The sequence below is a fragment of the Gymnodraco acuticeps genome, unplaced genomic scaffold (genome assembly GCF_902827175.1).
Source record: "Gymnodraco acuticeps unplaced genomic scaffold, fGymAcu1.1, whole genome shotgun sequence".
In the NCBI taxonomy this organism is placed as follows: domain Eukaryota; kingdom Metazoa; phylum Chordata; class Actinopteri; order Perciformes; family Bathydraconidae; genus Gymnodraco; species Gymnodraco acuticeps.
Genome location: NW_022992154.1, coordinates 2,810 through 16,448, shown reverse-complemented (window position 1 = coordinate 16,448; position 13,639 = coordinate 2,810). Strand labels below are relative to the sequence as shown.

At 41.5% G+C, this 13,639-nt stretch overlaps 1 pseudogene; it reads left to right on the top strand.

Moving 5' to 3' along the window:
• Positions 1 to 732: 732 nt before the first annotated feature.
• Positions 733 to 13,366, top strand: LOC117538594 (annotated as a pseudogene).
• The last annotated feature ends 273 nt before the right edge of the window (positions 13,367 to 13,639 follow it).

Here is a 13,639-nt window from a genome sequence, read left to right as displayed (position 1 = left end):
AGTTTTTCCAAACATCATGTGGTACAAAATGTCCTGCCTGTTCGCAAAGTCAACAGCAAGATTGCAAACAGTGGTTCTAGGATCAGATTTGTTCATCTGTACTCGATTTGCAGACACAATTGAATGATATACTGGCAGAGCTTTACTGACCTACACGTTGATTTACATTCTATATTGTCACAGGTTGTGTCATGACTATTGCAGATGTGGACTTGAAACTTTGAATGGCCTACAGTGGCATATTCTGTCAAATGTGGGTTAAAGGGTTCATCCCTGCAGGACTTTCAGCGTTGCAAAAGGTTTTGGATTTCAGTTTGATTTTCAGGCCAAAAGTCAGACTGTGCTGTTCTTTCTCTGTTCATCTGGTTTCAGTCAAGGTTCTTTATTGTCAAACTAGACTGATGTTTGTCAGTACAATTAGATTTCCCATTCACTATCAGATGAAAAAGTGAGCAGACAGCCTATTGTCATACTTATTAACCAACTTAAACACAATTTGCACTGCAGTCGTACATTGAAACGCAATAACATGTATTTACAATCCTAAAACTCAAATGTTCTAGTTGAAAGCAACAATTGTTAAAAATATTTTCAAAGCACTATTGTCAAAATCCAACATTTATAATATTTGTTGTTTTACCATGCACACTGAAGACATCACCGCCTGAGTGATAGTTTGAAATTAGCAAACAAGGAACTAATCATCTGATTTGAAATGTTCACCTTTTGCAGATGTCTGATCAGCAGGTGGAGGTGCAAGGCTTCATCGAGCGGTGTATGACAGGTGTGGGCACCAAGCAGCATCATGCCCGCAGCCTGGCCGAGGTGCTGGTGGAGGGGACCACAGGGGCCACTACAGCCACGGACTCAACCGGATGGGTCAGTGGGGCGCCGGAAATCTATTGCTCTATCTGCATGTTTGCTTGTTTTGAAGGTGGCAGCAACATTTAGTTGTAATGGGAAAAAGGTGGTAAATTGCAGTTTTCTAAATTGAAATCACTGTAGTAATTTGTCTTTTAAATACCCAATATTATTGCATTTGTAGTTCCGTCTAATCCAAAAACCGATATATCCACAAGTAGCAATAAGCTTGACTCCAATAAAAACGTCTCAGGAAAGTTTGGTTGACTCTTTACTTAAATACATATAGGTATCAATACAACACATATTTTCAAAGGTCAAAAAACTATATTGCTCCGTGATTCTTTTCTCCTTCTCACTTCTAATTACAGCAGCTGCAGTCGGCTATGACGTACATTTTACGACGGATGGTTTAAATAATGATATAATATACTTCAATCAGAGAGACGTTGATGTATGAAATACATATTTATTACTGGGACACGTCATATGAATGAAATAATGATTGCCAGAATTGAGACAGGAGAAATGCAATGGTGTTTGGCGATTAGGCCCTGGTTTGCCGGATTGTCATTCAGGAGGGGAAGAACCGCTCCCAAGAAACCCCCAAAGAAGTGAAGTATGACATACTGAGCTGTAATGAGTTTCTTACCTTGTGGGCTGACTGCGGTGATCTGTGGATGAAATGAGAGATTTAACATGTGGATTAAACAATCGGCCGGAATCACTGCCTGGCTTACTGTACATCATAAGATGCTTGACCCGAGAGTCGACGGCCAGAATCAGTGCCGGGCTTACGTACTACCACTAAACAACGGCCGGAATCGCTGCCGGCTTACTGTGCATCATAAGATGCTTGACCCGAGAGTCGACGGCCGGAATCACTGCCGGGCTTACGAACTACCACTAAACAACGGCCGGAATCGCCGCCGGCTTACTGTACATCATAAGATGCTGACCCGGAGGTCGACGGCCGGAATCAGTGGCCGGGCTTACGTGAACACTACCACTAAACATTGCTGACACGATGGTCGATGACCTGCGATGCAGGTTAAACATTAACGCAATGAATACTACCACTAAAATGCATAAATACCAGGTTAGATAGATCTTCTGGATGGCCGCACGGCGCTGATGTCCGGGCGAATGTAGGATGTGAAGGCAGAGGAGGACCACCGTCCAAGTTGTTGTAGGGATGAGGAAGAAATACCTTGATTGGCGGCAGTGTTGCTGCACCTATCCTGAACGAAGCCCTGAAATGCTATTAAGACACCACCAACAGTTATATGCATGTTTACCATAGTAAACTGGAGAGATCTTGGATTGCCGGCGCGAGCCGATGTCCGGGCGAAGAGGGAGATGTAGACAATGTAATGCAGCTGTTAGCTTGAGTACAGTGTGCATGAATATCATAACCTGGCTTATCGTAGCCATGTGAGCATGAAACCAAAATATAAATGAAATGCAATATGCGTAGCATAAGATGATGTATGCTTAGGTAAATGCTGAAACATGACCCATGATATAGGACTATAGCTTAATAAGCAGTTTATTTACACCACGTGCGACATAGATGCTGATGTGCTTGATTGGGTTGATTAGACTGTCTTCTATCATCTTACATGAACTTCTCTTTCTCCCTGAAAGAAACCCAAAACCGACGGATGGGGCAGCATCCGTGACTGTGTTGAAGCTTGAAACTGCGTTTCTTCTTACTGAGCATTGTAACGGGTAGTAGTTACCCCGAACTGCATTAGTAATGCGTTACGTTACTTCGTACGGCAAAGTGTACTGAAACTACATACTGTAACACCCGACATGCCTGGAACTCACCTTAACCCTGAACTAAAGCAGTAATGCATAACGAACATCTCGTGAATTTGTTGCAAACTGCCTCTTGCCAGCGCTACCCTGACGCCTGTTTTAGGGGTGAGGCGCAGGGAAAAGAGGCGAGTGCCTGGGCTGTGCAATGAACCTGCTAGTCGCCTATGACGCACTTAGTGTCCAGTAGGGCAGGCTACTGCAGTACTGGACACTAAGTGCTCAGTAGCCATGGCTATTGAGCCGGAGGAGAAGTAGCTTCAATGGAAAGTAGTTTAAGCCCTGCCTGCCTGCCTGCAAGGGGGGTGTGGTTTGAAGCCAGAAATGGGTAAAGCTTCGCATGCGATGAGGGCCCGTTTCCGCGTGAAGCCGAAGCGCCGCATTTGAGCGGCCCTGATGCCAGTGATGCCCTCTCGAGAGACTGAAGGCGTGCGTCCAATTGTTTGCGTGAAGTAGCCCATTTCCATTAGCCGGAGGAACTTCCGTGGAGCCCGATATTCTTGTCCTTTCCTCCCGCGTCCGGGTTTGCGGGGTGGCCGGCTGGAACCGCTAGCCGACTGGGGAACGCCCGCCTGTAGCTTAATCCTCGAGACTGCGGAGCTGATGAATGTAGGCTATGGAGCTGGGACGGAGCCCTGCTGCTGTTGCTATTGTCACCTGAAATGACAGCTGACAACAGGGAAGAGCAGATATAAAGGGATTAGCGGGTGCAACGATAGGCTTGTGAGATGGAGAGAGGAGTGATTGGTTAGCTGGGAGTGACGCCCCCGATCACTTAATGAGGGAGGAGAGGGTAAAGAAGTAACGTGTAATATGAATGAGAGCTTGGTCTTCCTGCTTGAACTTGCGCTAAGCTAATTAATAACAAATGTTTACACAGTTCAAATATATCTATATAGGCCTACACACATAATATATAAAATTATACATTTTAACATATGGCTCCTACACATTAGTTAAATGTTGTGCACGTACAGTATTACGTATACCAGGAATCAGGGCCGGACTGGGACAATAAATCAGGCCGGGAATTATACACCCAGCCAGGCCACTACCAGTTTTTTGTGCCAGTTTGCTGGATTTATTTGTCAACTTTTACAGCGTTGCGGCCCATAGTGATAGCCCTCTAAATCTACTACCCCAAAAATAAACATATGGACATGGGTTACTATTTAAAAAAATGCAGGTAAGTTTTTTTTTTAAATGTTGGACTTAAATGCATCAATCTGGTGCATTTTGAGAGGGAAATAAAGAGACTACACCCATATGAAACATAACTGTATATATTTAAAAAAATCATAAAAACATGGCCATAACCAATAACATAGCTACCATATCCAATATGAAAAAACATTGAAACTTGTTTCTATTTGTTTTTGGTTCATTTATAGTTGTGAGTGTGTCTGTGCTCCTGAACAGCCTCTCCTGTCTCCCCCTGGTTCCTCTTTGAGGCAGCAGCAAAGACTAGTTTTAGCTCTCAACAAGTTTTAATAGTTTATCTTACCTTTTTTCACCTAGTTAACGTTTTTTTAAATTTATTCATGCATATTTTACTAACATCACTCCCCCCCCCCCCAATATGTGTTTACATAAATGGTGACCAAACCGTTTGAGACCCACTGAGATAACTTGGAATAAGTTAACTATCTAAACAGTCCTTTACCTCACCTGAGCTGTAGTTATCAGTCTCTCAGTCTGACAGGAGAGGACTCTCCTCCACCTTGTTGTTGAAAAAGCTCCTTATATCCGTTTAGCGCAGCTCTCTACACCAGATGCTAACAACAACAATACACAACCGAACCCGGTGCGCGCGCTTTATCTCACTCGCTCGCGCCACACATACACACACCCTCCCGAAGCTTGAATGACACACAGAGACCAATCGAGGGCTTAGTGTATGATCTGTATGAAAGTGGCCATGTCGGCAGGCCACATCATGTAGACAGCCAGTCACCCTCTGTGAGGCAGAGTCAGACCCACATTTGCGCAGCGTTGCGTTCACAATACATACATGCAACAAAAAAAAACCTCAGGCCAGCAGGCCACTTAGCAGGCCAGGCCATCGGGAAACCTCCCGGTCCTCCCGATGGCCATCCCGGGCCTGCCAGGAATTAATAAAAGAAAACTGATGAGGTACGTATCATTTTAGGTCTACTTGTGTGAGTGCCTGTATTGACATTTGTTATGCTCACTGTCTCTATATGTTTCAACAGACATGTACGTTAAGGACATCCGACCGGAATCTGTGCCAAGGACGGTGAGCCGGTGGTGGAGAAGGAGAGCGCCGCCACAGCTCTGGTGGATGGGAAAACCTGCTGGGTCCTGTGGTGGGAAACTTCTGCATGAATCTGGCCATTAAGAAGGCCAAAGAAGCTGGCATCGGCTGGGTGGTGGCACACGGTGAGTTGTTGCTGTAACTGTAGGCTTATTCTTTAAAAACGTAACTGCTATGTCTGCTGGACTTGTCAGGTTCTGTAGAAACTTGCATTTATTTATGAAACTGGATAGAGCCAACGTTTGTCCACTGGAAAAACCTGTTCAAGATTTACTTGTAAAATGATGAATGCAACAACATGCTCAGGTTTCAAATGTAGGTCTGTATTTGATTCAACACCCGGCATGAGTAAAGGATCGTCTTCACTGTTAAAAGGTTTGTAGTTTAGACATGTTTGCAGGGGCGCCGTAAGGGGGTGAAAAGTTAGGACGATTCTAAGGGCCCGTGACTGACAGGGGCCCAAACTATTTTAGAACATAAAGAAAAAAAAATGTAAGTAACCAATGTGATATCTTTCCATGGGTCCAAAATCCCTGGCGGCGCCCCTGCATGTTTGGCTCATATAACATGCAAATTAAGTGCAAGAAAATTAGAAACCTGAACCACTGTAGTGTCTGACTGCCAAGTTTGTTACAGAAGAATTTTACTAGACTAAAATGGTCGACAAATCTCTCTAAATAACATGGCATTTTTCTGTTTTAGGTTCCAACCATTATGGTATTGCTGGATATTACTCAATGCAAGCTCTGAAGGAAAACATGATTGTGAGTGAAAGGATTATCTGCCATTCATGAATTGAATTTACATTGAATATCCTTTATTATGAAGGTGATTTTCTTAACGGTTTTTAATTGCATGTCTTACCTGGCCAATGCAGGGCATGTCCTTCACCAACACGTCTCCACTGGTGGTTCCCACACGTGGTAAAGATGTACGTTTTTTGTACTGAATAAACTGTACTTCATGTCATATTTTATCTTGATATGACTTGTGCCCTTTGCAACCAGTGCTTTTAAAGGCTGAGCTGATCCATTTTCTAGTACAATACATTTCATTGTACCTTTTACCCTGTGTTAACCTCCATAAGACTGATCAAGTATTACTGCGCTGATAAACATCTGCTCTCTCTGATTCTAATACTGTGAACCTGATGTTTGTAGTGCACTTTGGGCACAAACCCCATCAGCGTGGCCGCTCCGGCTAAAGATGGAGACAGCTTTGTTCTGGACATGGCCACATCAGCAGTAGCTCTTGGAAAGGTAAGATCAGGTTTATACAGAGAATATAACAGGGTTCGTACGGTCATTGAAAACCTGGAAAAGTCATGGAAATTCAAAATGCAATTCCAGGACCTGGAAAGTTATGGAAAACAATATTTTTCCCAAAGTTTTGGAAAAGTCATGGAAATGTAACTAAAGTTGCGTCAAATAAATTTACATTGATCTAATCGCCGAAATAATCTACGGTCGCGAGCTGTTATGTGCCATCATGACGCGCATGGTGTTATTTTTTAATATATGAAGCGCGATCTGTGTGCTTGAGTCTTCCTGCCTGTCGGCTGAACTCTGCTGCTCCGGGATGAGGGTCAGCTACATTAGCTACGGTGCGTTCGTTCATATTAACTGTGCGGTCCGGAGTCACTGTGGCACAGACTGCACCGCTGGTGAACAGCTGTTAGAACGGGCCGTTCAGGTGTTCAGAGCAGAGCGGCAGAGCGGCAGAGCGGCAGAGCGGCAGAGCGGCAGAGCGGCAGAGCGGCAGAGCGGCAGAGCGGCAGAGCGGCAGAGCGGCAGAGCGGCAGAGCGGCAGAGCGGCAGAGCGTGATGTGAATATCATTTAAGGAATCGTTGAGCTAGCTAGCTCAAAATAATTTGTGTGTAAATATGTGATTTGTAAATGTAAAACACCATCCACAAATGCATTTAAAAGATTTGCTAACTCACAAGTAGCCTACATTTGCAAGTGTAAAACGTCTGTAAAAATCTGCAAATACGCAAAATATGTTCACAAATTAAAAAAAGATCTGTGAATATCTCTTTAACATTTACAACTTTCGATCCGGCATTTGTGAATCCATTTTGTATTTGTCGACCAAAAATGCGCTTGCGGATCTCAAATCTCTGCTCATGGATCTCACATTTCTCCTTGTGGATCGTCTTTTTACACACACGGAATTTTGAGACATATTTTCCGCCGGTCTCAGCTAAAATCTACTCGTGTCACTCGGTTATTTTCGGAAACCACGTGATGGCCCGCTGATGACGACATTTCCGCATGATTTCAAAGTAAGAGCATATGATGGTTTGTTTAATGCTCAGTTTTTTATTATAATGAGCAGCGGAACGTTAGATCATAGATGCATTCTTAAAAGTCATGCATTCAAAATGTTACTCTAGTAAAAGTACAAAAGTATTATCATCAACATATAGTTAAAGTAGCGACAGTAAAAGTAGTCGTTGTGCAGATTGGTCCATTTCAGAATAATATATATGATATATTTTATAATGATTGATCATGAAAGTGTTCTCAAAGCTGGTAAAGGTGCAGCTAGTTTGAAGGACTTTGTATACTGCAGGGTAGCTTGTGGATTTACTCCAGGTGGAACTAAAGTCTGATTAACACTTGATTATATTTCACATCATTCATCCACATCTGTGAAGTAACTAAAGGGATTAAATACATGTAGAGGAGGAAAAGTACACCATGTACCTCTGAACTGTAGTGGAGGAGAAGTACACCATGTACCTCTGAACTGTAGAGGAGTAGAAGTACACACCATGTACCTCTGAACTGTAGAGGAGTAGAAGTACACCATGTACCTCTGAACTGTAGTGGAGGAGAAGTACACCATGTACCTCTGAACTGTAGAGGAGTAGAAGTACACCATGTACCTCTGAACTGTAGTGGAGGAGAAGTACACCATGTACCTCTGAACTGTAGAGGAGTAGAAGTACACCATGTACCTCTGAACTGTAGAGGAGTAGAAGTACACCATGTACCTCTGAACTGTAGAGGAGTAGAAGTACACCATGTACCTCTGAACTGTAGAGGAGTAGAAGTACACCATGTACCTCTGAACTGTAGTGGAGGAGAAGTACACCACGTACCTCTGAACTGTAGAGGAGTAGAGTACACCATGTACCTCTGAACTGTAGAGGAGTAGAAGTACACCATGTACTCTGAACTGTAGAGGAGTAGAAGTACACCATGTACCTCTGAACTGTAGTGGAGGAGAAGTACACCATGTACCTCTGAACTGTAGAGGAGTAGAAGTACACCATGTACCTCTGAACTGTAGAGGAGTAGAAGTACACCATGTACCTCTGAACTGTAGTGGAGTAGAAGTACACCATGTACCTCTGAACTGTAGTGGAGGAGAAGTACACCATGTACCTCTGAACTGTAGTGGAGGAGAAGTACACCATGTACCTCTGAACTGTAGTGGAGTAGAAGTACAAAGTAGCAAAACATTGAAATACTTAATAAAGTACAAAGTATCTCAAAATTGTACCCACGTATAGTACTTGTTGAGTTTATGAACTTAGTTACTTTACACCAGTGGCTATAAAGATAGAAAGTAAGCCTTGCACAGAGGCATGAAAATACATTTTCAAAATGCTCAACAGTGCTGCCAGAATTATAAACTGACTGCTACACAATTAAAATAAATGCTTTATATGTTTCTACTAGATGTGACTTTTGTTTCTGTTATTATTAACACTGCTGCTTAGTTGTTCTGACTGCTAAAATAATCTGTTATTCCTCATTTTAAAGCCGATATTCCGTGGGGTCGGGGGGGCTCGGATCCTTGTCACCTGTTTCATACCTGATGAGTTTGCCTCCCTGACTAGTTGCTTTAGCGTGGAGAAGCTAGTAAGCCTACTATTTGATTTGTTTTATAGGCACAACAAATGTTTCATATGCAGACCTTATTTTCCTTATTTTTTTGGTCATGGAAAATGAGGTAACGGTCATTGAGAAGTCATGGAAAAGTCATTGGAAATCATTGGTGAAAAAGTGTATGAACCTGATATAATAGAATAGAATACTTTCAAGCTTCACGTGGGGTCGCAAGGCCTTCTTGAGGTAATGGGATGTTGTTGTTTTTTTACAGTTAGCTTATATCTCAGGTTTTCAATCATGTATGTAAAGCAAACTAAATTAAACTGTTTAAAGTCTGGATTATTATACAGTGCTTAAGTTACATGTTATTGTTTAACGTCATCACACAATAAGAGCACGGCAAAGACCTGAACACATGCTGCCTCATTCAGAAAGCCTTCTCTCTGCTAAAAACAGCCAGGGTTAAAGAAAAACCACCAATAGCTAACAGAACAATGGCAGTGACAGGTAGAAGAAAACACTGTGTCCGTTAAAATCAGGTAGTCTGAATGTTTGAAAAGAAATGACAGACCAAGTATTGTGATTTCATTGTAAAAGTCCTAAACATAACATCAGCATCGACAATCTACTCAAAACGCATCCAAAATTGTTTACACAAACTAACTGTAGATATTGCATTCACTATTTTAGTTAATTGTACATTATATGAGTTCCTCTGCACTGTTATTTTAGTGCAATGAATATAATCCATATCCATAAATGATGTATCTTTATCAGGGGTCTTCAGTTCTACATGTTTTAAAATGTAATTTAAAAAAAGGGTTATTTTAAGGAAAAAGATGATACTTTGTCAAGGTCCTGTGACATTACCTGGACCAATGGAGCCATATACTAATGCCACATGTGTGAGATATTTACTGTAAATAGATATCTAAAATGAAAATAGATTTTGTAAAAGAGGCAAAAGAGAGCTCTGAATTCAATGTTGGTTGAAATTCTATCATATCATTTGCGCTTGATAAGTGTACTTTCTAACTGTGGTCTTAAAATGCCACATACTTAAAGTCTTCTTACAAAATGTTCTTGGTGCTCAGGTGGAGCTCCATGAGCGGCGGGGGACACCATCCCTGAGGGCTGGGGCTGCGACGCCCAGGGGAAACTGACCACCGACCCTAAGAGGGTCCTGAGCGGAGGAGGGTGGTGCCCGTCGGAGGCAGCGAGGCCACAGGTCAGACACAAGAAGTCTGCTGAAACATCCTTTGTTTTTCATTTTGTTCTGTCTACGGTTAGATATGGTGAAATAATCCTCCTGTCATCCATCCTCCTTCCTTATTTCCACACATAGTTTATGTCACAATCAGCAAGAATTGTACAGTTTCTAATAAAGTTGTACTCTGATAGAGTCAGTTATGTGCAGATAACAAATTCAACTTGATGTTTCACTTTTTCTGACAGAAATCTGTGCTTTGAAAAAACACACAATTTGAAAATCCCAGGCTCAATTACTTTTTTTTAATATGACTTTTTATTAGGGTCCCTTGTAGAATCAGCATTATTTGTTGGGTCCACACATATACAGTCAAACACATTTATATACTATAGCTACATAAACACAAAACAACATTAACAAACAACTCATCTCATTTGAGAACCAATCTAATACAGATGTGAAACAAAAATCAATACTGTTTTCAACCATCATTAAGACAACACAAAATTAACATTCAAATGAACACTTAACAATTCTCAATCAATCATTTACAAACACACTCCTAAGAAAGTGCTACCTTAAATTGTGTATTTATCTATCCTGTAATTTCAGTTTTTCTCGGGAAATGTTTCCTCTGTTATCTTATCAGTTCAAATATCTAGGAATAACAGAATCAGGAAAGACGTTGTTCATACACCCCTTTATATGATAAAGTATTTGTTGTGTTTGTTTTGTTATTTAAAGGACAGTGCACATTGATCAACATTGCTGTAAACGTGCCCGTGTTAGCCAGCAGGCTAATTTTCAACTGTTTGCTGCTGGCAAGATGTTAAAATAACCACAACAAGACTAGAGAAATAAAATACCAAAAAATACACACAGCAACAGACAACAATAAATAGGAACAGACAAACAGATGAAATACTAGTATGATACAGTTAAAAGTGTTCACATTTTTGATTGCTTAAAAGCCAGTTCTCAAGATAGTGGTTAAATATATAGGAGGTGTTATTCCTTATCTGTATTGGTATTGTGTTCCAGAGTGTTGATGCATTCAACCTCTCTATGTAAGATAACAAATCAAGAGTGTGTATCTGTGTTGTTTCATCAGGAGGGTACAAAGGCTATGGACTGGGGATGATGGTGGAAGTGTTCTGTGGCATTTTGGCCGGTGCTCAGTACAGCAATCATGTCCGGACGTGGAAAGTAACCGACCGTGTTGCCAACCTGGTACGTTAGTTAGTAATATCTTCTGACTTGTGTTGTGTTTTAAAGAACATTTATCAAGCTATCATAACTGATTCTTGTACTTACTTGCACACAGTCTTCAAATGTTGTGTATTTATCAATTTGTATGAGGGTTAGGGTTATATTGTTCATATATTGTGTTCCTCTAGTCAAAGTGGCTAAACTACCAGAAGTATGAATATGTTCAAGAGAGAAAGCTTTACAATACAGTGATGTTTAGCTGAAGCTTTTCAGAAACAAAGAAGGTACAATTATCTTTTTAGAGCAAAGAAACATGACGGTGTATTTATTTAAAAGTGTTGTGTTTTGTAACACCATTTTGAAAGCCATTATCTTTAAGATAATAATAATACACTTTATTTGTATAGCACCTTTCATGCACAAAGCAGCCCAAAGTGCTTTACAGAAAACACAACAACAATATCAAAAATAATATTAAAATAAAGCCGGAACAAGATAAAACCTCTACAGTGATCCTAATGAGATTCCCTTGAATGAAAGCTGACAAGAAATTAAAACCGGTTAAAAGAAAACAATTTTAAAATGAAGGCAAAATACAGTAAAACATGGACAATGATACTCGGGAGAATTGAAAGTTAACCCAAATTAAAAAGATAGACACATTGAGACGTAAGGCGTATCACATCTCCTCGCTTCTTTCTGTGTTTCTGTGAGTGTTTGTATTGGCTCAGTACGCTGTGTTCTCATCACCTTTTTGTTATTCTTTAGGGTCAGTGTTTCGTTGCAATCAACCCAGAGAACTTTGCTCCCGGGTTTACCGACAGGATGTCAGACCTCCTGTCCATCCAGAGGGGGATGGAGCCTGTGAGTAGATCCTGCTGTGGTGCTGATACACACTGTACAAAGGGAGGAAACACATGTAGATGATGTCCAATGATTGCAAGCATGCTCAGTCTGATAAATAAAAACATTAAAAAGCGCTTCATGTTGCTTTGAGCTTCATGTTGCTGCTGCCGTTTGTTTCAGGCTGACCCGAGCTGTCCAGTTTTGGCTGCTGGAGATCCAGAGAGGATGAACATGAAGAAGTGTGAGGAGATGGGCGGGATCCCCTACCACATCAATGTCGTCAACTACATGGTAAGAGATGTTGAATACAGAATTCATCTGAAACATATAATAAACATTCACTCCAGCTCTTGGAACATATGGACTGAAAAATGTTAGTTTTTTTTGGTCCAAATGAAGAGGGTTTCAAGGATTCAAAGCTTTATTGTCATGTGTACATTAGCTACAGTGTCGATATGGCAATGAAAAACTTAAGTCACAGGCTCCTCCAACAGTGCAACATGAATATATATAGGAAATAAAACAAATAAAAGGTTTAATTATGTAATATTGTCTTTTACTCACACCATTCGTTACTTAGAAAATGCAGGTAGCGGAAAATAAACCTATTAACTAACTATACAGTGGCGAAAGCCTTGGTAAAAAGGTGCGTTTTGAGGGCTTTTTTGAAAATGTCCAGGGTTGGGGCGCTGCAGATTTCGGGGGGTGAGAGTTCCAGAGGGTGGGGGATGCCACACTGAAGGCTCTGTCACCAAAAGTCCGCAACCTGGTGCGGGGGGTGGAGAGGAGATCCTGTCCAGATGATCTTAGCTTCCGGGATGGAGTGTGGTAGCGGAGAAGGTCAGACAGGTATTGGGGGCGAGGGCATGGAGGGATTTGTAAGTCAGAAGAAGGAGTTTATAGGTGATACGGTGCTTGACTGGGAGCCAGTGGAGGTGGATCAGGGTGGGGGTGATGTGCTGCCAGGGCTTGGTGTGAGTGAGCACCCTGGCAGCCGAGTTCTGCACATACTGGAGCCATACTAAGAGCTTTCAGATTTAACTAACTGGACTTCTTGATGCCTTTTTTTATTTTTTCAGAACGAATGTGCCAAGAGAGTTGGTGTCAGCCCGCTGCTGCCATGTGACAATCTCATCTCCAACTAGTGGATCCAGTCACGAGTCCCAGCGCGGGAAACCTTCAGCTTCTGCTCAACTTAAAGTTCACATTGAGGTACATGGGAACAAACCTTTGTACATGCAAATTGTTCACGTGTTGACAATCATATCTTATCCGTATAACAGCACTTTCCAGGTATTTTTCTCTTCTTTAACATGTAACACAAAACATTTCCCATTTCCATGACATTTGTGACATAAGACCAAAAATATCAACGTCTCTTTCTTCTGAAGGAACCTTTTGAAATCGCTTTACTATGTTTCTTGTGTCTCAAAATACTGCATCTAAATTCTACATTTTAGTTTAAGCATGTTGCCAAGATTATGTATTTTTGGGCAATTATTCGTCCAAAGCTGTTGGCTGGATGTGAACGAGTTAAAGTCGTAGCGGTGCTGTTGAAAGATGAGCTTGCTGGT